This window comes from Pan paniscus, chromosome 4, assembly GCF_029289425.2.
Source record: "Pan paniscus chromosome 4, NHGRI_mPanPan1-v2.0_pri, whole genome shotgun sequence".
Taxonomy (NCBI): domain Eukaryota; kingdom Metazoa; phylum Chordata; class Mammalia; order Primates; family Hominidae; genus Pan; species Pan paniscus.
Window position 1 is genome coordinate 67,854,508 of NC_073253.2, and position 24,712 is coordinate 67,879,219.

Below are 24,712 nucleotides of genomic sequence, written 5' to 3' on the forward strand. Positions count from 1 at the left end.
GGGATTCGAACTAGGCAGTCTAACTTTTCTATGTGTGTTAACCACTAGGCTATGCTACCTATCCACATGCTCTGAGAGCATAATGTTTAGATAAGTAGGAAGGTCAATGATCACACTCCTTGCATCATAAGTGAATATGTTAGTACATCAAAAACTGCTTGATTTTCCATTAGTTCCTCAAATAGTAGCTTCTCCTTCCAGTCCTCATATTTTTTAAAGTTACTAACCAAAGGACAAATCACTCAAAACATGGCATTTTGAACATAGAGTGGATGCCTTGAGTTGATTTGAATTCCTTCCAGTCACAACTGTTGGAATTATTTACCTGAAATGTTAAGGACCATGAAAGCCAGCTGACCTATTGCCAGAACAAGAGCAAATCAAAAAAGTGCTATACCAGGCACCAGGAATCTGAGGGAAAAGGAAAACGTACTTCCTCAGAAAAGCATCGAATTATAGGCTATTCCAGCTTACTGCTGGCCCAGCTGAAGACAGGAACAGAAAGGTACTCAGATGTTTGCATGCAGTTTACCATAGTGTAAATAGTGACTTGTACTCTCACAAATAAGAAAATTTGGAGGACTTAATCCAAAATGTCCAGTATAATGAAAATTTTTTTCAAAATAATTACAGCCAGATCACAAAAGCTATAAAGGAATAAACTCCTCAAGGACATGGAGTAATAAGGAAAAATGGAAAAGCAGGTTGGAAGGCAATGCAGTCACAGAAGCAGCTCTCCTTAGTGGCATTTTTTACTCCAAATTTAGATTCAAACTAAATTCATTAGTCCTTCAGCTGAGTAAGAAACACCTGAGCACTGCATAGAGCCAGGGGAACATTTCCATTTAACAATGGACCTTATGGAAAGCAAGATCCTTACAGTGTAGGGCTAGGGGCTGCGGCAAACTAATCTGTAAGTTTAGAATTTTGCTCTTGAAAATTTACTACTGGAAGGATCTTGTGGTGATTAGTGCTAATCAACAAGAAGGCACTGATTGCTTTTTGAATGGCCAAAAGTCAGATTTCATATGAACGAAGCAAGCATTGGACACAGCAATAGAACATCTGCATAACTGTTATTGATGAAATGATACCCCAAGATTCTGGGGGAAATCTATTGGGAATACAAATATGAATTTGAATTCTCACCTTTGGCTAACTGAAATATTCTTCAGGTGTATTAGATGAAGGGAAGGAAGAAAAAGCAGTTAATAATTGCAAAGCATGATTCTAAGCAAACAATGCAGGATATATATGTGCGTGTGTGTGTGTGTATACACAAATACACACCCCATATATTTACTATATAGGTAATATATTATATATTAATACATGTAATATATTATATAATGATATATAAATATATATGTTATAGATATAATATAATAAATAGTATATAATATATAATTATATCTTATATATTATGATAATATATAATATATTAATGTAATAACATATAATATATTAATATAATAATATTTTATTATTGATATATAATATGTTATTTACATATTATTTATACACATATTATTATTAATTATATTAGTAGTATATATATTATTTATATACACACACAAATATACACACATATATTTCTCCCCACTCTTACCCCATTTAGGAGGTGAGACTTAAATTACTGTGAGACTAACTCTTAACATGCCTTTCTGAAAGACAAAAGGAATACCTGTCCCCACTCCGTTAAGTGTCCCTAGGAACTTCACAGAAAGAAACCTTTATGCTTCTAAAAATCAGTAAACAGCTAGAAAATAAAGCAACAGCCCAGGTAAAGTCCAAACTTGAGAAACACAGCTTATGCTTTTGTTCTGGCACCAGCACCTCCATTTCCCAGTTGTCTGGGTGATATAGATGTCACGGGAATTGAGGCCAAGTGTCCTGGGACTCTGGGTCTAAGGAGTCTGCTCTCCTCTTCGCACTACCCCGGGTCTGGGAGACTGGCTGGTCCTGCTGTCAGGGGAATGAAGGTTCGGAGAAGGTGCCTGAATCCTGGTCAGAGGAAGAGGTCTTGTGAGACACTAAGACAAGGGGCTTGGACATGACTGGCAGAGACAAACTGTAGGAGCACAGCAAGGAGAAAGCAGGTCCTCTCCCACCACCAGGACATCTCCAGGATAGGCTGAGGCAGACAGTAGACTGTTCTGTCAAAGTGGAATATTCCAGAAGTGAAAATGTGAAGCCTAGATCTCCTTATCTATAATTGTGAATAATTATACTATCTCTTCTATCCCAATCTGCATGATCCACCCCACCACTACACTTCCTCCTTTATCAACTATTTGTATACATAAAAATATAAGAAATAATTTACTTTTCTCACTTCCCATTAGGCTTTCCTAAGTTCCCTGGACCCACCTATTCCAGTGAACAGTGAGAGAATGCAGTTTGTTAGCAGTAAATAATAAAACAGACAATAAGGGTCTTGTCTCAAGTTTCCAAACTGTCTCTCTTTCCCAGAACAAGAGAAGCTTCTTTCTAGAATAATATTATCTAGAACTATCTTTTAATTTGTCATAAGTCATAATTAAACATAACTCCATTTTAGAGACTTTAAAAATTCATTTTGAAATTTACCTTGCCTGACATTTACAGGCGGATTTCAAAAAAATTGTTCTTCGATCTTGTGGGAAGAGCTGAAGCTCGCGCTCTTGGCTCGGCGCAGCCCGCTGCAATCCGTGGAGGAATGTGCCGCCGAGCAACCATCATGCCTGGGCAGTTACAGGAAGGCTTCAGCTGCCTGGTCACCAACCGATTCGACCAGTTATTTGACAACGAATCGGACCCCTTCGAGGTGCTGAAGGCAGGAAAGAACAAGAAAAAAGAAGCTGGCGGGGGCGGCGTCTCTGGGGCCAAGAGCGGCAGCTCAGGCTGCGACCCAGACCAACTCCAAGGCGGCAGGCAAATAGCTAGCTGCGCAAGGAGTCCCAGAAAGACAGCAAGAACCCGCTGCCCTTCAGCGTTGGCGTGGTTGACAGGAGAGAGGAGACGCAGTCGTCCATGGTGCTTAAGAAAGAAGGAATAAGGGTCATTGTTCTCGTGCCAGTAGGAGCTGAGGTCCTGGTCCCCCAGCCTCCTGCTGCAGAGCCAGTGAACTCTGGTCGGGCCTCTCAGCTGCGCACGTAGGCAATACTCATCTTGGCCCTGGGAGGAAACTCAAGAAGAAGCTTTTGAAACATAAAGCTTAGATGGGGTTTGACCTGTGCTGGGCAGCTCCCAGCTATAGGCGTTCCCCTGCTGAGCAGAGAAGATGACTGCAGAATTGAGAGAAGCCATGGCCCTAGGCCCATGCCGCCCAGTGAAGGTGAAAAAGGAGGAGGAGGAAGAAGAAAACTTCCCAGGTCAGGCATCCAGCCAACAAGTGCACTCTGAGAACATCAAAGTCTGGGCCCCAGGGGAGTTTCGTCAGACAGGCCTTGATGGATCAGAAGAGGAAGAAAAGGTGCTGAAACCAAGAACCTTCAGTTACTGGTTCCAAAAACTGAGATACGTGAGGAAGCTGAAAACCCCCGCATCATATTAGGAAGAATTCAGAAAGCTGATCCTTAAGGACTTGAGTTAAGAGAGGCTTGTGAAAAAGAAAACATGTTAAAGAGGCAGAGAATAAGGAGGGAAAGGAAAGATTTCAGATAAGTGATAGTGAATGACTGTCACTTACCTGAAAGCTTCAAAGAAGAGGAAGACCAGAAATGTAAGAAATCTGTGGGAAAATACAGCCTTAATTCTGACACTGTTAACAATCCAAAAACCCAGCTTGGGCGAAAGTCTTTTACATTGTAGCATGTGTGGGAAAGGATTTAGTCAGAGTGCAAACCTCGTTGTGCATCAGAGAATCCACACCGGGGAGAAACCTTTTGAATGTCATGAGTGTGGGAAGGCCTTCATTCAGAGTGCAAAGCTCGATGTGCATCAGAGAATCCACACTGGACAGAAACCTTATGTTTGCTCAAAATGTGGGAAAGCCTTCAATCAGAGTTCAAATCTGACTGTATATCAAAAAAACCTCTCCTTAGAAAAAACCTTTAGGTGCAGTAAATGTGAGAAAGCCTTTAGTTATAGCTCACAACTTGCTCGGCACCAGAAAGTCCACATTACAGAAAAATGCTGTAAATGTAATGAGTGTCGGAAAACATTTACTGGGAGCTCAAACCATATTGTCCACCAGAGGATCCACACTGGGGAGAAGCCCTCTGCCTGTAACGATTCTGGCAAAGCCTTTACGCAGATTGCAAATCTTATTGTACATCAGCGAAGCCATACTGGTGAGAAGCCATATGAGTGTAAAGAGTTTGGGAAAACCTTTAGTTGTTTTTCACACCTTATTATGCACTAGATAATTCACACTGCAGAGAAACCTTATGACTGCAGTGAATGTGGGAAAGCCTTCAGTCAGCTCTCTTGCCTTTTTGTCCACCAGTGAATTCACAGTGGAGATCTTCCTTTTGTGTGTAATGAATGTGGGAAGGCCTTCACATGTAGCTCATACCTACTTACTCATCAGATAATCCATAATGGAGAAAAACCTTACATGTGTAATGAGTGTGGGAAGGCCTTCAGACAGAGGTTGAGCCTCACGGTGCACCAGAGAACCCACACTGGGGAGAAGCCCTATGAATATAAGAAGTGTGGTGCAGCTTTCATTTCCAACTCACACCTCATGCGACACCACAGAACCCGTCTTGTTGAATAACAAGTAAGGAAGAGGAAGACTTCCAGCATTGGTCATAACCTTCTGCCTCCCAAATGAGACACCTCTTTGCTGTTTTCTTCTTCCTTTATAAAGATGAGGCCTATGTCCTTAAAAGTTACAGTTTTCAGGAATGCAGCACAAAACACAAGATAAACATTTCAGCAGTTAATTTAAAGAAAACAGAAAGTAAGCACCTGAAGGCAAGGACTTTGTTTTAACTGTACCTTAAGCGGTCATGTTTTCTGAAATGGAATGTGGCTTTCTTAGGAATGGGTCATACAAAGTAATGATTGTATTTGGGGAAAGGTCTTTTTTGCTTAATTTTGTTTTTAAAAACTCTGATGATTGCTTGAGCAATAGGCAGGTTATCTGCCTGGTTGAATTCCGGTTGAACCGTGTATTCTAGTATTTCTGGTTAAGTGGTGACTAGGTAAGGAAACCACTTGGGGTAGCAATTCAACAATTCACTTATGAATGTTTATAAGCTTTCCATTTTCTAAGTAATTTTTTAAAAGCTAGTCAAAAGAAAAAACCTTAACTGTCTACTATACCAAAAATGGACAGAAACAGGAAATGGTCTTTTTCCTTACTGTCTATACCCCCTGAACCTTGATATTATAAAGCTCTAGAGACCTCTGTTGAGTCTGTTCTGACCATTCCCTAGTCTGCATGGCCAAGCCCTCAAGGATTGATGGACACCACACGCCAGCTACAGTCATTTGTTAAGATTGACAACTCCTCCTCCACACAACTCAAGCTCCCAATTCCCATTGCATTCCATTTGGGTAAGATGCAACCAACAGCCCCCTTCCTGGATAGAGAAATCAAAGAATAAAGCTTGCCTAGAGGAAAAATAAAAAAACAAAAAAAGAAGAAGGAATAAGACGAGTTGGAAGAAGACCTGCTCAACAACTTCACGGTGAAGGGAAAATAACTGATAGAAGACCAGAAAGGAGACCACCTTGTGAACGAAGACTTGAAAAGCCACTTGATGAAAGGGGTGAAGGAGGCGAATTTTCAGTTGATAGACTGATTATTGACCTACCTATTCGAGGTCATGGTGGTCTTGGAAGAGGTCGAGAGGGCAGTGGACGTGAAATGGGCCAAGGAGATGGATTTGATTCTCGTGGCAAACGTGAATTTGATAGGTATAGTGGAAGTGATAGATCTTTTTTTTCACATTACAGTGGCCTGAAGCACGAGGACCTGTAACATGGAGGTAGCAGATCTCACAACTGGGGAATTGTCAAAGATGAATTAACAGAGTCCCCCAAATACATTCAGAAACAAATATCTTATAATTGCAGTGACTTGGATCAATCAAATGTGACTGAGGAAACACCTGAAGGTGAAGAACATCATCCAGTGGCAGACACTGAAAATAAGGAGAATGAAGTTGAAGAGGTAAAAGAGGAGGGTCCAAAAGAGATGACTTTGGATGAGTGGAAGGCTATTCAAAATAAGGACCTGGCAAAAGTAGAAACCTCTTCAATCCCTTTATACCCTTAATCTAACTTTCTCTTACCGGTGGGTAATAATTGAAAATAAAGATTTATTTTCATGCAAAAAAAAATCTGTTCTTCAAGATCATCACATTCAGTATAAGAAAATCAAATTCTTTCTGTCCAAATGTACTGTTCTGGCTTTGTCAACTCGACAGCAGCCTCTGAGCCCAGCTATTCTACTTGTCAACTCTTGACTCAGATACTTGTTCCAAACCATGGGACCCCTCTGCTTTTCATTAAAGATTATTATAACTAACTTAGACAAAAGGAACCAGACTTTGTCACACAGCACCAGAAATCCCAGCACTTTACAGAATAATCATTCTTTATCTTTAGAATGTTCACAGAGTTGCTCAATTGACAATAGGAAACAAACTTTTTCTCAAAAGAGAATATCTTCCTTTTTTATTTCTTCATGATTTGCCCCAAAATAAATATATTCCAGTGCACCATTTCAAACAGTTTAATTCAACCATTTGTGTTACTATGCCCTAGTTACTTCTAATCTGGAAAGAGGGTCACATTCCCTTCCTTTCTTTGTAGTGGAGAAGACAGAAGATACTCATAATGATAGACATTAGTAAGTGCATCCTGTGTGTGTGCACACACAGCCATTCATAATTTAGATTATTAGTTCTGCCAGGGCCTCTAGGGATGTCCTAGGGTTAAGGATGGCCTAGTTAAACTCTCTTAATCTCTTTATACCCTTAACAAAACTAAGATAACATGGCGGAGACTTCCTTGGTTCTTTTCCTTCTTCCAGTCACTCAGCACACACCTGCAGAAGGGATTCATGACCCTCCTACTTTTCCTCTGCTCCACACTTGCCTGTTTCTTCTCTCTTTCCTCTTGACTTGGTCCACTCTCTTTCTGAGCTTCCTTCTTTCCCATAATCTACCATCTTCCAGAGAGCTCATTCACACCGTGCATCCATGCATTGCATGTATGTGTTTCTGATGGCATGACCCCACTGCCAATTCTCCAAAATTTCAAAAGTAAAATAAACAAACTTACAACTTTCTGCTTCAGATAAAGCAAAAGGACACTTTCATTTAGAACACAAAGACAGAAAACTAATTTTTGACTCAGAAAGTAAGCTCCCATTCACCATGGCATCCTTCGCATTGAGAGCAGTTCATTTACATCATAAATGTTCAATAAACACATCCACTTGCAGATAGCTGAGGAGCTCTGAGTCAGCAGCAGGTAGTAGATAATGAAAGCAAACTGAATTAGAAGTCAGAAGACTGAGCATCTAGTACCAGCTCTGACTGAATCAAGTTATGTGACTCTGAGCACTTTTTTTTTTTTTTGGTAATATCAACAAGGTAACACTAAATTATTTCTAAGGTATTTTCCGTTTTGAAAATTCAATAGTGATAAAACATGAATTACAGCTAAAGATTAAAAGGCCTTCAGAGAGGTTTATAGTCCAACCACTACCACTCCCTTTATTTCATATTTCCAGAAAGATGACTATTTGTCCCATTTGAAAATTTTCCAGGAAAACATTTGATTTTCCCATTGTCATCTGCATGCAAATTTTAGTACAAAAAAATAGTTCTCAGATTTAACCCAAAATCCATTTCTATGTTTATACTGCTGCTAATCAATTCAGGACTTAAATATCTAATTATAAAATTTCACAACCCTTATAATCTTGGGATGTAATTTTATTTTCAGTGCGAGTATTAAAAGATATGGCCAATAAGGCATAAAAACATTTTCCCTGAAGTCGTATCATTGACTAAATCATGGAGCTTGTCTATTCAGCTTCTCTCTCAATATACATTTATAGCAGGACATGATTAGTTTTCACCTAAGAAAACCCTGCTTATTAAATTATATTTCATTCACCAGGACTCCTTATTTATCTCAGTAATATTTAATGGAAAAGTAAATAAAACACTATTACATAGATGCTTAGAGAGACGACAGTAATCTTATTCTAAATTAAATAAAGAAAGGTTAAGTAAATATTACAATCTTTTAGTATGAACCTTAAAATAATAAATCTACCTCATTTTTTGTAGCTTATTCTTGAAATATTTATCAATGTAATACTGAAACTAACTTATCATTAATTATTTTCTGGATTTTTTTTATTTTTCAAAAGCTTAAGTTACATTGTATGCTAGTTCCCATTCAGATCTTAATATAATTACTAATTCATTTTTAACACATCCTGATTTTCCATTTCAATAATGCATTTTAATGCATAGCTATATATCCCCATTATAAAACTATGCAATAGGAAGTGCTGACATTACAACCTTGTATTATAATTTTTGAATTTGAGGACCTCCCTAGATACACACATATCCACACACATACACACACATGCACATGCACACACACATTTTGTTTTCAAATATCTAAAACAAAGGCTCACTCTTAAACCATAATAAACCAGAAACAAAAAAAGAAAATTGCTTTCAATAATGAGTAACCTTATGTTTATATAAGGTAATTATTTATATAATTTCATTATCTATTTGAAAACAGACCTGTGGTGAAAAAAGCAATAGTTCATTTACATATTATGACAAAGTGGTTTAAATCTATATTTGAATTAAGGAAATTACTCAAAGCTAAAGTTTTTGTTTTCCCCTTGCAACTCTTTTTGTGTAGAAAAGTAAATAAGGAATCTTAAACAAATACTATTAAATTTTGCTTAGCTTCATTTTAATGAGGAATGACTTCATCATTCCTATGGCCATGCTGAAAAATTAAACTTATCTCTGACTCACAGAGAGTCTGTGTTGAGAAACATGAAAATCAATCTAATGACAGAAACAGAGCTATGACCTGTATCAGATGGACAAGAGAAAACCAACATTTCAAATAAATCCTCAACAGAGTAACTTCCACTTTCATTGTTAAATTCGGTGTCTATATGTGGGTTGGAAATGTATCTAGGTGAACATCAGATTTAACACTCATTTTTAAGACCCTGCTTCTGAAACCTGTCCTGGAATAGTTTCATGATAACTTGCTTATGCAGCAGCTTTGGCCTCTGGGTACCATGTTTCTGACAGGACAGGAGACTCCATACCAGAGGGAGAACATTCACAATCTCTTTGGAATCTGTTACTTGGAGGGGTCTGCCAGAGGCAAAGTCTTAAAGAAAGTGATGCTCATTCCCTGTGTTTTTCCATTCTCCTTACCTAGTCCCTACCAGTCTGTCCTGCTAGAAGCTGGCTTCCCTAAAGCTAGATGTTCAGGCCTCAGTCTCGCTGGATTAAATTTTCATGCAGTGGACTTTTTCTTTTTTCATGTCCCCTTCCATAAATACTAAGAGACATTCTGTGCTGGAGGTAGAATCAACAGCAAAACACAACTGGCTGCCAAAGTGCTGACAGACTATTGGGAGGAAGATAAACATTTATGAAACAGCCATACAGATAAACACAGAATTCTCCTACTGGGGACTGCCACCAAGGAGACATTCATGGTGCTATGAAAGCACATGATAGGGGTATATGATCTAGTTCCAGGGTTCAGGGAAGGCCTCCCCAAAGAAATGACAATCGGGCTGACAGTCATGATGTAAGGGGCTCACAATGAAAAGCAAATGCTGAGCTTGGGAACCTGAAAGAAGATCAGCGTGGCCACTGCCAAAAAGGAGGATTATGATAGGAAGCTGGAAAAAGGAAGGCAGGTGTCAGACCTTGTGACTTTTTGGGGAAATGTTAAAGATTTATTCTAAGAGCCTTGGAGAACACTAATGAATATTACGTGGATAATGAATGAAATAATGAGGTTAGAGTTCAGAAAAAAGGTCCACTGTGGTAAACAGATAGGGTTTAGGGTTGAGGAGGGCAAAGTACAGCCAGCCTGCCTCCTTCCTTCCCTCCACTATTACAAGGGGCAGCTGTGTCCTCCTTTGCTAGGACCCACATTTCACTCCGTAGAACTGCTCTTATAAATCACCTCTGTCCCTTTTTCTTCCTTATTGGTGAAGAAGAAAAATGTCCATCCTAGGAATGAAAGCATATCCCAGATATTCAGAGACAAGGAGTCTTCAATTTTTCATCTGCAAAGCATGATTAATGGTGGGATGTTGGGCAGCTAAGGACTCTAAGATACCTTTGGGAATATGGGATCCTCTTTGAGCCTCTCAAATGATATTACATTAGGTCCTAGAAGACCATGTGAAGAAAACACACCAGAGCCCTAATTATGGCAACTGGTCTTCATTGATTAACAATGAAAGATAACTATTTCCTTACTGACAGGCACTCAAATGAGACTTGGTATTAATATAGCCTTCATTATTAAACATTTTTTTTCTAGATTTCCTATTAAGCTACCAACTATTAACTATTAGGAAACACTCTTTTTTTGCTTTTGGGTTGATGGATGGTGTTTGCAGATTTAACATTCTGCAGATATACATGTAAGTTTAACATACAAAATTACTGCAGTCATAGGACTATTCTAATGGGAGGTGAACCCTTTCCAGAGAGGAACAAGCACCGTCAAAGTCAACCATTTGCATAAGTGAGATCCATTCCAAACTTCCTGGAAACTAACTTTAAGTGCCTACTATGGATCAGCAGTATGATAAGCAAAGTACTTAAGCAATTTCATTTAAAACTCACAGCAAAAGCATGCGGCAAGTTGAAGAAAATGTAATGTGTTAGCTAGTAAAAGTGATAGCTAGTAAAGTTAGAACCAGGATTTGAAATTTTAAGTAATTTACATATTTAGTAAATTTAAGTAACCTGCTTACATGGTATAATAATTGGCTTGGGCTGCCACAACAAAATACTACAGTTTGGGTGATTTAAACAACAAAAAATTATTTCTCACAGTTCTGGAGGTCGGGAAGTCCACGATCAAGGTGCCAGACACTTAAGTTCCTGGTGAGGGCTCTCTTCTGAGCTTGCAGATGGCCACTCCTCACCATGTCCTCATATAGCAAAGAGAGAGAACTCGGGTGTCTGTTCCTCTTCTTGTAAGAGCACCAACTCTATAGGATTGGAGACCTATCCTTAAGAATTCATTTAACTTTTACCAGCTCCTCACAGGCCCTAATCTCAAATTCAGCCACATTGGAGGTTAGGGCTTCAACCTGTGAATCTGGGAGCTGGGAGACAAAAACATTGAGTCCACGACACGTGGCTAAAAAATGATAAGAGCCAAGATTTGAACCATGGTGTCTAAAGCCCCAGGCTGGGTCCAATTCTCATGCAGTCTCTCTCAAAGTGGAGTAGTAGTAGTTTGAATTTCAAAGGCTAGAACATCATCACTAGCGGATTAGGACAATGGGACTTATTTATCAAATCTCAAGCCCAGCTAGCAAACACACAAAAAATAGCCCTGCATCATAATATTGTTCTAGTATCACGCTCATTAATCATTTTTTTTCTTTTAACTTTTAAGTTCAGGGGTACTATGCAGGTTTGTTACATAGGTAAATGGCATGTCAGAGGGGTTTGGTGTACAGATTATTTTGCCACTCAGGTAATAAGCATAGTATCTGATAGGTAGTTTGTTAATCCTCATCCTCTTCCCTCCCTCTACCCACAAGTAGGCCCCACTGTCTGTTGCTCTCTTCTTTGTGTTCATATGTACCCAATGTTTAGCTTCCACTTATAAATGAGAACATGTGGTATTTGGTTTTCTGTTCCTGTGTTAGTCCACTTAGGATAATGGCCTCCAGCTTCATCCATGTTGCTGCAAAGGACATGATCTCATTTCTTTTTATGGCTGCATGGTATTCCATGGTATATATGTATCACATTTTCTTTATCCAGGCTACTATTGAAGGACATTTAGTTTGGTTCCATGTCTTTGTTATTGTGTCTCTGTTATAGTGCCACAGTGAAAATACATATGCATGTGTCTTTATGGTAAAACGATTTATATTCCTTTGGGTTTATATCCAATAATGGGATTATTGGGTCTAATGGTAATTCTACTTTGAGTTCTTTGAGAAATTACCAAACTGCTTACCACCATTGCTGAACTAATTTACATTCCCACCAGCAGTGTATAAGCATTCCCTTTTCAGTGTATAAGCATTACCTTTTCTCTACAACCTCACAGGCATCTGTTTTTCTTTTACTTTTTGATAATAGCCATTCTGACTTGTGAGATGGTATCTCATTGTGGTTTTGATTTGCATTTCCATAATGATTAGTGATATTGAGCATTTTTTCATATGCTTGTTGGCCACATGTATGTCTTCCTTTGAAAAATGTCTGTTAATGTCCTTTGCTCACTTTTTAATTGGGTTGTTTTTTGCTTGTTGATTTGTTCAAGTTTGTTATAGATTCTGAATACCAGACTTTTGTCGGATGTATAGTTTGCAAATATTTTCTCCCATCCTGTAGGCTGTTTACTCTGTTGATAGTTCTTTTGCTGTGCAGAAGCTCTTTAGTTTAATCTGTTTCCATTTCTCAATTTTTGCTTTTGTTGCAATTGCTTTTGACATCTTTGTCATGGAATCTTTGCCAGGTCCTATGTCGAGAATGCCATTTCCTAGGTTATCTTCCAGGGTTTTTTATAGTTTTAGGTTTTACATTTAAGTTTTTAATCTATCTCAAGTTGATTTTTTTATATGGTGTAAGGAGGGGTCCAGCTTCAATCTTCTGCATATGGCTAGCTAGCTTCCCAGCCCCATTTATTGAATAGAGAGTCCTTTCCCCATTTCTTGTTTTTGTCAACTTTATCAAAGATCAGATTGTTGTAGGTGTGTGGCATTATTTCTGGGCTCTCTAATCTGTTCCATTTGTCTATGTGTCTGTTTTTGTGCCAGTGACATGCTGTTTTGGTTACTGTAGCCTTGTAGTATGATTTGAAGTCAGATAACATGATGCCTCCAGCTTTGTTCTTTCTGCCTTGGATTTCCTTGGCTATTTGAGCTTTTCTTTGGTTCAGTATGAATTTTTAAATAGTTTTTGTCTACCTCTGTGGAGAATGTCATTGGTAGTTTGATATACACTGAATCTGTAAATTGCTTTAGGCAGTATGGCTATTTTCACAATATTGATTCTTCCTACCCTTAAGCATGGAATGTTTTTCTATTTTTTTGTGTCATTTCTGATTTCTTGGAGCAACGTTTTATAATTATTGTTGTAGATGTCTTTCCCCTCCTTGATTAGCTGTATTCCTAGGTATTGTATTCTTTCTGTGGCTATTGAGAATGGGATTGTATTCTTGAATTGGCTCTCAGCTTGGATGTTATCATTGAATTTCCTCAGTTAACCATCTCTACCTTGCTTATAGGCTCTTAATATAAGAAACAAATTGATTTTTTTCACAACTATACTGCAAATTCCCATTCTGTGTTTTATACCAGGGAGCAAAGTTTAGTAAAAATCTGTGACTGAAACACAGGTAACAAATGGCATTTATCCTTTAAAATGGAAGTATATACAGGCAGATAATTCATTACTAAGGTGGACGTATTCAAAAAACTAATTTATTAGTGCCAGAAAGCAGGTATTTGGTGGTGTACTATGTATAGCTTTTTGAGTTTAACGACATTTTCTTTCAAGTTAATCCTGAAAAGGCTGGAAGTAAAACCTTCTCCTTTAAGCAGAAATTTTCATTACTTGAGTTTGAATAAATAAAAACTGAAAATGGTATTAATAAGTAACCCTTAAAAGACTTAACATTATCTTGAAGTCAACATAAAACTCCAAAATAAATTTTAAAAGCATTAATATATTTATAAATTTATAAAATACTATTTACTACAACTATATAAAATACTAATTATGAAAATAAAAACTCATAAATTTTTTATAAATCTTTAAAATAGTAGAGATTATAGATCTCAGAGCATTTATTATTTATTTACTACATTCATAAGGTTACTCCAAGGATTAAAAAAGATTGCTCAGATTTTAAAATATTGGTTTTATACATGCAACACAAAGGGATCTGAGTGGCTCATGCCTGTAATCCCAGGTACTTGGGAGGCAGAGGCAGAAGGATTGTTTGACCCCAAGAGTTTAAGGCCAGCCTGGGCAACACAGCCAGACCCCATCTCCAAAAATATGAAAAAAAAATTAGCCAGACACAGTGGCCTGCACCTGTAGTCCCAGCTACTCAGGAGGCTGAGGCAGGAGGATCACTTGAGCTCCAGAGTTCCAGGCTGCAGTGAGTCATGATCTTGCCACTGCACTCTAGCCTGGGCAACAGAGCAAGACCCTGTATCTAAAAAAAAAATTTTAAAGATCTGAGAAAGTTGCTTTAAAATAAAACTTTATTTACTCCACAATATGAAAGACAAATAAGTTTCTTGGGCAGCTGAAGTCTTCAGGGGAGAAGATTACATTCCCTGGCCTTTTTGTTACTGTTGTCCTTATTGAATTTTGCCACATGAATTATATATAGTGTTAGTTACACTAAGTATGCACATATACCACGTGTATATAAATTTATATTTACATATATATGTATATAGATATGTTTATGCACATACCCACTCACCCAGGGACTAAGACCTGAGAAGAATATGGATGCCTCTTTTCAGTTTTTTTCTTTTTAAAAGGCAACTATTTTTCCCATAAACAGCAACAATTAGTTAATAGCAAGCATACAACGACATGTAAAGCAATGAATGAAAGGCTCAACTCATAATTTAGATTGCTTAGCAGGCAAGAGCTATTGTCCCCCCACTCCCTTTCTGCACACAACAAATCTTTTACTGACAAGTGGGTATGAACTATACAAGGGGAGATTCACTGAATGTGCCAACTTATTCAAGAAGCTGAGCACACAAATAAGCAATCTTTCAGCAATGAAGAGTAGAAATGACTTCAGCAAGAGAAGTTAATCCATCATGTTGTCTATCTGCACTGAAAAGAGCCTGGCAGCAGTTAGCTGGTGATAGCACGGAAGGAGCTTTTACTGGGAACAAGTGAGAGAATGAAATCAACTTTCAGCCTCAGTTTCAGAGAGACAAAAACATTCTCATTGTCCAATCAATCTAAAAACCTTTAATGGGATTAAATCTCTAAAGTGGAAAAATCTCTATGGATAGTTGTTGCTAAGCAAAAGAATAAACATTTTATGTTCTGCATCACTATGAATACATCAGTACCTAAGATATACATGGGTATCTTCTAGGAAAAAGGAAATATATTTTTATTTGATATTACACCTGATTCTAGAAATATCCTTATGAGTTGAGTTAGGTATTGTCCATTTTCCCAACAAAGAAACTGAGGCAGAGAGGCTAGTAGGTTCATGTGGCTAGTAAGCAGTTTGCTTGGCTTACTAACGCTATTTGGAGCTTTTTACTTTGCAGGGGGTAAGAATAGGAAATAGGCTAGGATAAAGTCAAGATTTTTTATGTTCATGGAATTCTGTAATCCACCATGTATAAACAACATCAAAAGACAGTAACAATATAGCCAGTAAGCACCTTGAGGGACTATGAAAAAATTAATATTTAATATAACAATGGTGTGATTTGTCTTTGTGAAAATCAATACACATTGGAATTTACCAAAAACAGTTAACAAGGTCTGGTTATACAGGTTAATGTATCTCACTTTCCCTAATTTTGAAATAAGAGAAATCAAATAGCTGCTTTGAGCCTCTGTGTTCCTCACCTATAAACCAGGAAATAATAACATTTAGTTCATAGGATAATTGTGTAGAACAAATTTGATATTTACGCAAATCACTTGGAACACTGCTGGCACATTAAAGTGGACAATAAGTGTGTTATTTTTATTATTGCCATCATATATACCATATGTCATAATGTTGATAGTGTGACTTTTTAAAATTTAACAAGGCACAAAGGATTATTCAATTTGGGTAAGAGGTCCTACAGAATTCAAGTGCATATTTTGAACCTATAAAATGTAAAATTCTAGTAATTCAAATATACCCACTTAAATCCAATGCCAGGCAGTTGCCAAAAAACCACACACTCAGCCTTTTTCACCCAGGTACTTGCTCTCAGAGAGACACAGCAAGAAACCATGAAGATGAAGGCCACAGAGAAGCGAAGGTAAGAACCTGGGAGACTTCCCACAGTAAATCACAGGAAGAAGCGAGCAAAACCTCTGTTAATCTCCTTTTTGCTCCCCAGGGAAAGCCAGTCACATCCCAACTAATGATCCAGCTCCCAAATAAGAAATAATGAAAGAGGGGAAAGCTTCATTAAAAACGCCCAGAAAATGAATTAAGTCCTCTTCCGCCTCCCTCCCTCTTAGCCCCGGGTGGGTGTCTTTTCCATAGCAGTCTGTGGAGTCCTGCTATTAATGAGATGGAGTTTCTCTTCCATTGGACCCTGGGATTTTTCCATATTCAAAGATTAAGTTCCCTTTGATTTCACAAACCAACTAGCTTACAGATAAAGGTATAGTTTGTTTACCGTCTCTTTTCTGGCTGTGGAAATAAGCAATTCAAATAATTGGAGACTTTAAAGACCATCTAGTTTAGTTTTCACAAATGACAATGCCTTCAAGAGCCAGGAAGGCAACAGGAACAAATGAAACGGAGACTCGTTTACTTTGTTTAATTTTTACCACTCAGAAACATAAGCCCAACTGTTGCCTAATATTTCCATTTTTCAAGAGAAGCCGGAAACCTTTTTTTTCCTATGTTGGTAACAAATTTAAAAGGCATTTAAGCACTATACCCATGCCTGGAGAAAACTAACCTATAGATTTATAATTAGAACTTCTGACGTAGTCCCATGATTTTTAGTCCTACCTTAAAACAGAAATACATCACTTGAGAGCTTTAAAAATACCTCTGCCTTCCTCTCCACCAGGAAATTTCTAATTTTAATTTTTATTTATTTATTTATTTTGAGACGGAGTCTCGCTCTGTCACCAGGCTGCAGTGCAGTGGCACGATCTCGGCTCACTGCCACCTCCGCCTCCCAGGTTCAAGCGATTCTCCTGCCTCAGCCTCCTGAGTAGCTGGGACTACAGGTGTGTACCACCATGCCCAGCTAATTTTTGTATTTTTAGTAGAGATGGGGTTTCACCATCTTGGCCAGGATGTTCTCCATCTCTTGACCTTGTGATCCGCCCATATCTGCCTCCCAAAATGCTGGGATTACAGGCGTAAGCCACTGTGTGTGGCCCGAAATTTCTAATCTAATTGGTCAAGAGTAAGATAATTCTAATATACAGCCAAAGTTGAAGACCACTAATCTGGTCTAACCTATTCTGTAGATGAGGAAACTGCAGCTCAGAGATTAAAGCAACCTATAGCCAGTGGGAGAAAAAGAACACAGATCTAAGTCTTCTGACTTCTTATTCCAACATGTTGATCACAAAATTCTAGTATCAGTGCTACTCCTTTACCAATAAACCAGAGTTTGGGCTTCAATATATATAGTTTGTAAAATATTTCTCCAGCAGAAGTGTCAGTGTTTTATGCTGGAGTCCTTTATTCCTAAATCTAGTGACCATCATGTAAGATTTATAGGAGAATGCAATCTCCATGAAGGCAAAGGACTTGCCACTCCTGCTTCAGAGTATACTTTTAGCACCTCAGTAAATACTTGGTTAATGAATCACTTTATAAGCTTTTCATATAAATTGGGAATTATTTCCATATAAATTGGGAATAAATTTCCATGAAAGTTCAAAAATCTACTTGATAAAGAGGAATGTCAGTGAATAGAACCAAGTCAGAAGAAACAAAAGATGGTATCTCAGCTATCTAAAGAGAAGGATTGGGGACAGAAGAAAGATGGCAGATAGCAGGCAGGGCTAACATACATCTCCTGCTTAGATGGACAGAACAGTGTGTGGAGACTCAGACTGTGAACCTTTTTTCCAAGAACCACCACAGGATCATATCAGGAAAATGGAAAGAATTCACCGATCCTTTGAAAGAAGTGACATGCTGCTGCAAACTCTGTGAGACAGGCAAAAAGCAATGAGTTCCCAAAGTGTGAATGGGGGAAAACCTGCCTCCAAACACATATCCTCACTGGGGAATCTGAAAATCCAGATCATGAGAGAAGGATTTAACCTTACCTAGAGCTGGAACAGATTTAGGGAGCCACGTGAAACACAAAAGTAGAAGCAGCAGCAGGAAGAGTCTTGTAGGCACTCCCAGTCTCCAGCTCAAACCCAGGGAAGCCATGCCTGACTATATCTCACAGGGGCCCTCAGGGAAGGCAGCCAGCAGAATTAGGGAGGGGGCACAAGGTGAAAGAAGCTTCCAAATGAATTTTGTGATAATTTTGAGGGGGCATGAACCTGCGTGAACAGAATCTGGTGGGTGAATGGGAACTGCAGCAGATAGGAGCACAGGAACCTTGTGGGCAGACAGGGAGGGGTGTGGCCTGAAAGCCTTGCTTGCTTTCTCAGTGGGGAAGTGTATGGCCTGGAGTAAAACTGAGTTCCACAAGCAGGATGCGTGGATCTAAACTTGGTGCTGTTAACACAGCATGGCAGGAGTGAGATTGGGCTCACCAACTGTGTGGGAGCTGGGTGAAGCCTTTCACTACTGGCTATTCTCCACTTCCCTGGTGAACTATTCTGTGCCACAGAGGCAGCCATAATCCCCTCTGGAACATAACCCCATCAGCCTGAAAACCATCCTCCCCATCCTACATAGTGGCTGTGGCAAGCCTAGCCCAAGAAGAGTCTCAGCTCAGACTCGCCTAATCCTGCCCCCACTTGATGGTATTTTTCTATCTGCCTTGGCAGCCGAACACAAAAGACACCACCTCCTGGCTGGAGGCCAACCAACTCAGGCCATACTCATGACAATAATACTGCTCCCAGGAAGGAGAAAACAACAGCTAATATCACTGCCTGCAACATCCTGGCTAACCAGAGGTCCTTAGTCTGTCCACGTGGCAACTTCAATACTAGCATAACTAGCATTTGAGAAAGCCAGCACACTACACCTATCTACAATCAGGGATTCTCACAGAGTCTACATCCCTATCCTGTCACCTCCACCAGAGCAGGTGCTGGTATACATGGCTAGGAGACCTGAAGACTGATCAGATCACCGGTCTCTTTGCAGACATTCGCCAGCACCAGCCCAGAGCCTGGTAACTCCATTGGGTGGCTAAACCCAGAAGAACAATAACAGTCACTGCAATCTGGCTCTCAGGAAGCCCATCCCTAGGGGAAAGAGGAGAACACCACATCAAGGAATCACTACGTGAGACAAAATAATCTGAATAGTATGAGTTTCAGATCTTTCTGCTAGTGGGTAGTTTCTCACAGCAGAGACCCAATTGCAGTGCCAGGTGTAGTAGGGAAAGTCTGCACCTATACCCCAATAGGCAAGCAGCCTCTGTGACCATGAAGGGCCTTGGAAAAGGAGTCCTTGTTCCCCCTGGCACTCCACTGCAGACACAGCTGGGGCTTCCCCCACAGGAACACAGCATGGATACACCTGTAGACAGCCTTTCTGGAACACTCCAGGGTGAGTATCGCCCACAAGAGGAGCAAACCCCAGATTCAGGCCTGCATGAGAGGCAGAGTCACAGTTCCTCCCTACTTGGAACAACAACATTCCTATAGATAAAAAGAGATGCCTGTCTGATCTGAATAGCTGAAATGCTAGGACAGGAGTGAGGCTGTGAGGTGAATAGTTTTCTTTCTGACTTGGCAGGGGAGCTGAGGAAGCTCCCACTCTTCACCTTGATAAAATTTCAGCACACCTAATTGAGAGCTCCTCCAGCCACCCTCATCAAGGCTGTGACCTCGGCTCACCATTGGGTATTACATCTACCCACTTGCCTTAGCCACAACTGGTGCCTGCCGGGGGATACCTCCCCAATTGTCCTGAAGCCTGAATCATCAACTCAGTAAATAAAAGACCAGTAAATAAACTGTATACCATGAGAGGAGGACATAAGCGTCAAGGGATCCCTGCCATTCCAGCTTCACAGGAGACAGTGAATTCACCCACACACCAAGAATGTAACTACTAAAATCAGCATTGGGGAAAACCAGTGCAGGAAGATTCTGTAACTAAGGATCTCGTACAGAGTCTTCACCCCTACAAGCACCAAGACTCCAATTAGGCTAAAATAAACATTAGAGTCTGATTCTTAAGAAAGAAAAAATAAGAAATTAAAAAAAAAACACAGTCCACAAAAGCAATTTTAAGTAATAGTCTACCCAAATGAGAAGGAACCAGAAAAGTAATTCTGGTAATATCACAAAACAGAGTTCTATAAAACCCCCAAGGATTACTGTAGTTCCACAACAATGGATCCGAACCAGGAAGAAATCTCTGAATTTCCAGACAAAGAATTCAGAAGGTCAATTATTAAGCTACTCAAGGAGTTACCAGAAAAAGGCAAAAAACAATTTAAATAAATTTAAAAACTAGTACAAAATATGAACGAAATTTTCTCCAGAGAAATAGATATCATAAAGAAAAACATCCACAACTTCTGGAAATGAAAGATACACTTAGGGAAATACAAAATTCAGTGGAAAGTTTCAGCAACAAACTAGAAGAAGAAGAAGAAAGAACTTCAGAGCTCAAAGATAAGACTTTTGAATTAACCCAATCAGACAAAGAAAACAGAATTTTTAAAAATGAACAAAGTTTCCACGAAATTTGGGACTATATTAAACAGTCAAACCTAAGAATAAATGGTGTTCCTGAGGAAGAAGTGAAATCTAAAAGTTAGAAAAACTTATTTAAGGGAATAATTAAGGAAAACTTCCCTGGCCTTGCTGGAGACCTAGATATCCAAATACAGGAAGCTCAAAGAACTCCTGGAAAATTCATTGCAAAGATAATCACCTAGACACTCAGTCATCAGTTTATCTAAAGTCAAGACAAAGGAAAAAATCAAGAGCTGTGAGACAAAAGCATCAGGTAACCTATAAAGAAAAACCTATCAGATTAACAGCAGACTTCTCAAGAGAAACCTTGCCAACCAGAAGGGAGCAGGGTCCTATCTTTAGCCCCCTTAAACAAAATAATTGTCAGTAAAAAATTTTGCATCCAGCAAAACTAAGCTTCAGATATGAAGAAGAGATAGTCTTTTTCAGACTAACAAATGTTGAGGGAATTTGCCACTACCAAATCAGCACTACAAGAACTTCTTAAAGGTGTTCTAAATCTTGAAACAAAACCTTGAAATACACCCAAACAGAACCTTCTTAAAGCATAAATCTCACAGGGCCTATAAAGCAATAACATAATTTTAAAAAGTATTAGGCAACAGCTAACATAATGAATAGAACAGTACCTTATATGTCAATACTAACATTGAAAGCAAATGGCCTAAATGCTCCACTTAAAAGATACAGAATGACAGAATGGAGAGAAATCCGACAACCAAGTATCCGCTGTTGTCACGAGACCCACGTAACACATAAGGACTCACATAAACTTAAGGTAAAGAAGTGGAAAAAGATATTTCACACAAATGGAAACTAAAAGTGAGCAGGAGTAGGTTTTTTTTTTTTTTGACAGAGTCTCGCTCTGTTGCCCAAGCTGGAGTCAGTGGTGCAATCTTGGCTCACTATGACCTCCACCTCCTGGGTTCAAGTGGCTCTCCTGCCACAGCCTCTTGAGTAGCTGGGACTGCAGGCGCACACCACCACACCTGGCTAATTTTTTTGTATTTTTAGTAGAACTCCTGACCTTGTGATCTGCACATCTTGGCCTCCCAAAGTGCTGGGATTACAGGTGTGCGCCACTGCGGCCAGTCTAGGAGTAGCTATTCTTACATCAGACAAAACAGACTTTAAAGCAACAACAGTGGAAAAAAAAAAAGACAAAGAGGGACATTATATAATGATAAAAGGATTAGTCCAATAGGAAAATATCACAATCATAAATATATATGCATCTAACAGTGGAGCTCCCAAATTAATAAAACAATTACTGCTAGACCTAAGAAACAAGATAGACAGTAACATAATAATAGTGTGGGATTTCAGTACTCCATTGACAACACTAGACATGTCATCAAGACAGAAAGTCAACAAAGAAACAATGGACTTAAACTATGCCCTGGAACAAATTGACTTAATAGGTACTTACAGAACAGTCTACCTAAAAATGTAGAATATACATTCTTTTCATCAGCACATGGAACATTCTCCAAGACAGACCAGATGATAGGCCACTAAACGAGTCTCAATAAATTTAAGAAAATCAAAATCATACTAAGTATCCTCTCAGACAACTGCAGAATAAAAATGAAAATTAACTCCAAAAGAAACCTTCAAAACTATAGAAATACATGGACATTAAATAATCTGCTCTTGAATGATCTTTGGGTCAACAATGAAATCAAGATGAAAATTAAAAATTCTTTCAAAATGATAATGATGACAAAACTTATCAAAACCTATGGGATACAACAAAAGTGATGCTAAGAGGAAATTTCATAGTTTTAAATGCCTAAATCAAAAAGTCTGAAAGAGCACAAATAGACAATCTAAGGTCACACCTCAAGGAACTAGGGAAACAAGAAAAAAACAAACCCAAACGAAGCAGAAGAAAATATATAACCAAATAAGAGAAGAACTAAATGAAACTGAAACAACAACAACAAAAAAAAATGCAAAAGATAAGTGAAACAAAAAGCTGGTTCTTTGAAAATATAAACAAAATTGATTGAAAAACCATTAGTGAAATTAACCAAGAAGAGAGAAGATCCGAATACGCTCAATAAGAAACGAAACAAGAGATATTGCAACCGATATCACAGAAATACAAAAGATCATTCAAGGCTATTATAAACACCTATATGCACACAAACTAGAAAATCTAGAGGAGATGGACAAATTCCTGCAAATATACAACCCTCCTACATTAAATCAGGAAGAAACAGGAACTCTGAACAGACCAATAACAAGTAGTGAGACTGAAACAGTAATAAAAAAACAAGTGCCAACAAAAAAAGTCCAAGAGCGATGGATTCACAGCTGAATTCTATCTGACATTTAAAGAAGAATTGGATACTGAAACTATTCAAAAAGATAGAAAAAGAGGAAATCATTCTATGAAGCCAGTATCACCCTAAAACCTAAACCAGGAAAGGACATAACAGAAAACTAAAAGTACAAATATCCCTAATGAATATACATGCAAAAATCCTCAACAAAGTAGTAGCTAACTGAATCCAGCAGCATTTCAAAAAAGATAACACATCATGATCAAGCAGGTTTCATACTAGGGATGTAGTGGTTTCATACCAGGCATGTAGGTTTACCATACCCGAGTCAATAAATGTGATACACCACATAAACAGAATTAAAAACAAAAATCATATGATCATCTCACTAGACACAGAAAAAGCATTTGACAAAATCCAGCATACTTTTATGATAAAAACCCTCAACAAAATTGGCATAGAAGGGACATAACTCAAAGTAATAAAAACCATCTAGGAGAAACCCACAGCCAATATTGTACTGAATAGGGAAAAGTTGAAAGCATTCTGCCTGAGAACTGGAACAAGACAAGCATGCCCACTGTCACCACTTCTATTCAGCGTAGTTCTAGAAGTCCTAGCCAGAGTGATTAGACAAGAGAAAGAAATAAAGGCATCCAAATCAGAAAAGAGGAAGTCCAACTGTCACTGTTCACCAATGACATGATTGTATACCTAGAAAATCCTAAAGACTCCTCCAAAAAGCTCCTAGATCTGATAAATGAATTCAGTAAAGTTTCAGGATCAAAAATCAATGTACACAAATCAGTAGCATTGCTATACACCAACAATGACCAAGCTGAGAGTCAAATCAAGAACTCACTTCCTTTTACAACAGCTGCAAAAATAAAAATAAAATAGTTAGGAATATACTTAATGAAGGAGTTGAAAGATCTCTACAAGGAAAACTACAAAATATTGCTGAAAGAAATAATAGATGACACAAACAAATGGAAACACATCCCACACTTGTGGATGGGTAGAATCAATATTGTGAAAATGAACATACTGCCAAAAGCAATCTACAAATTTAATGCAATTCCCATCAAAATACCATCATCATTCTTCACAGAACTGGAGACAAAAATCATAAAATTTATATGGAACCAAAAAAGAGCCCACATAGCCAAAACAAGACTAAGCAAAAAGAACAAATCTGGAGGCATCACACTACCTGATTTCAAACTACACTATAAGGCCATATTCACCAAAACAGCGTGGCACTGGTATAAAAATAGTCACATAGGCCAATGGAACAGAATAGAGAACCCAGAAATAAAGGCAAATGCTTACAGCCAACTGATCTTCAACAAAGCAAACAAAAACATGAAGTGGGGAAAGGACACCCTAGTCAACAAATGGTGCTGGGATAATTGACAAGCCCCATGTAGAAGAATGAAACTGGATACTCATCCCTCACCTTATATAAAAATCAATTCAGGATGGACCAAAGATGTAAATCTAGAACCTGAAATCATTAAAATTCTAGAAGATAACATCAAAAAAACTCTTCTCAACATTGGCTTAGGCAAAGAACTCATGAGCAAAAACCCCAAAGCAAATGCAACAAAAATAAAAATAAACAAATTGGACCTAATTAATTAAAAAGCTTCTGCACAGCAATAATAATAATAA

At 38.5% G+C, this 24,712-nt stretch overlaps 1 protein-coding gene and 2 pseudogenes across 2 annotated transcripts in view; 2 read left to right on the top strand and 1 right to left on the bottom strand.

Annotated features, from left to right (window-relative positions):
- The window catches only part of GHR (growth hormone receptor), a 298,275-nt gene that overhangs the window by 248,340 nt on the left and 25,223 nt on the right, over window positions 1-24,712 (bottom strand). The window lies entirely within an intron of this gene.
- LOC106634786 (zinc finger protein 35-like) lies at window positions 3,183-4,773 on the top strand (annotated as a pseudogene).
- On the top strand, window positions 4,938-6,226 carry LOC103784880 (SERPINE1 mRNA-binding protein 1-like; annotated as a pseudogene).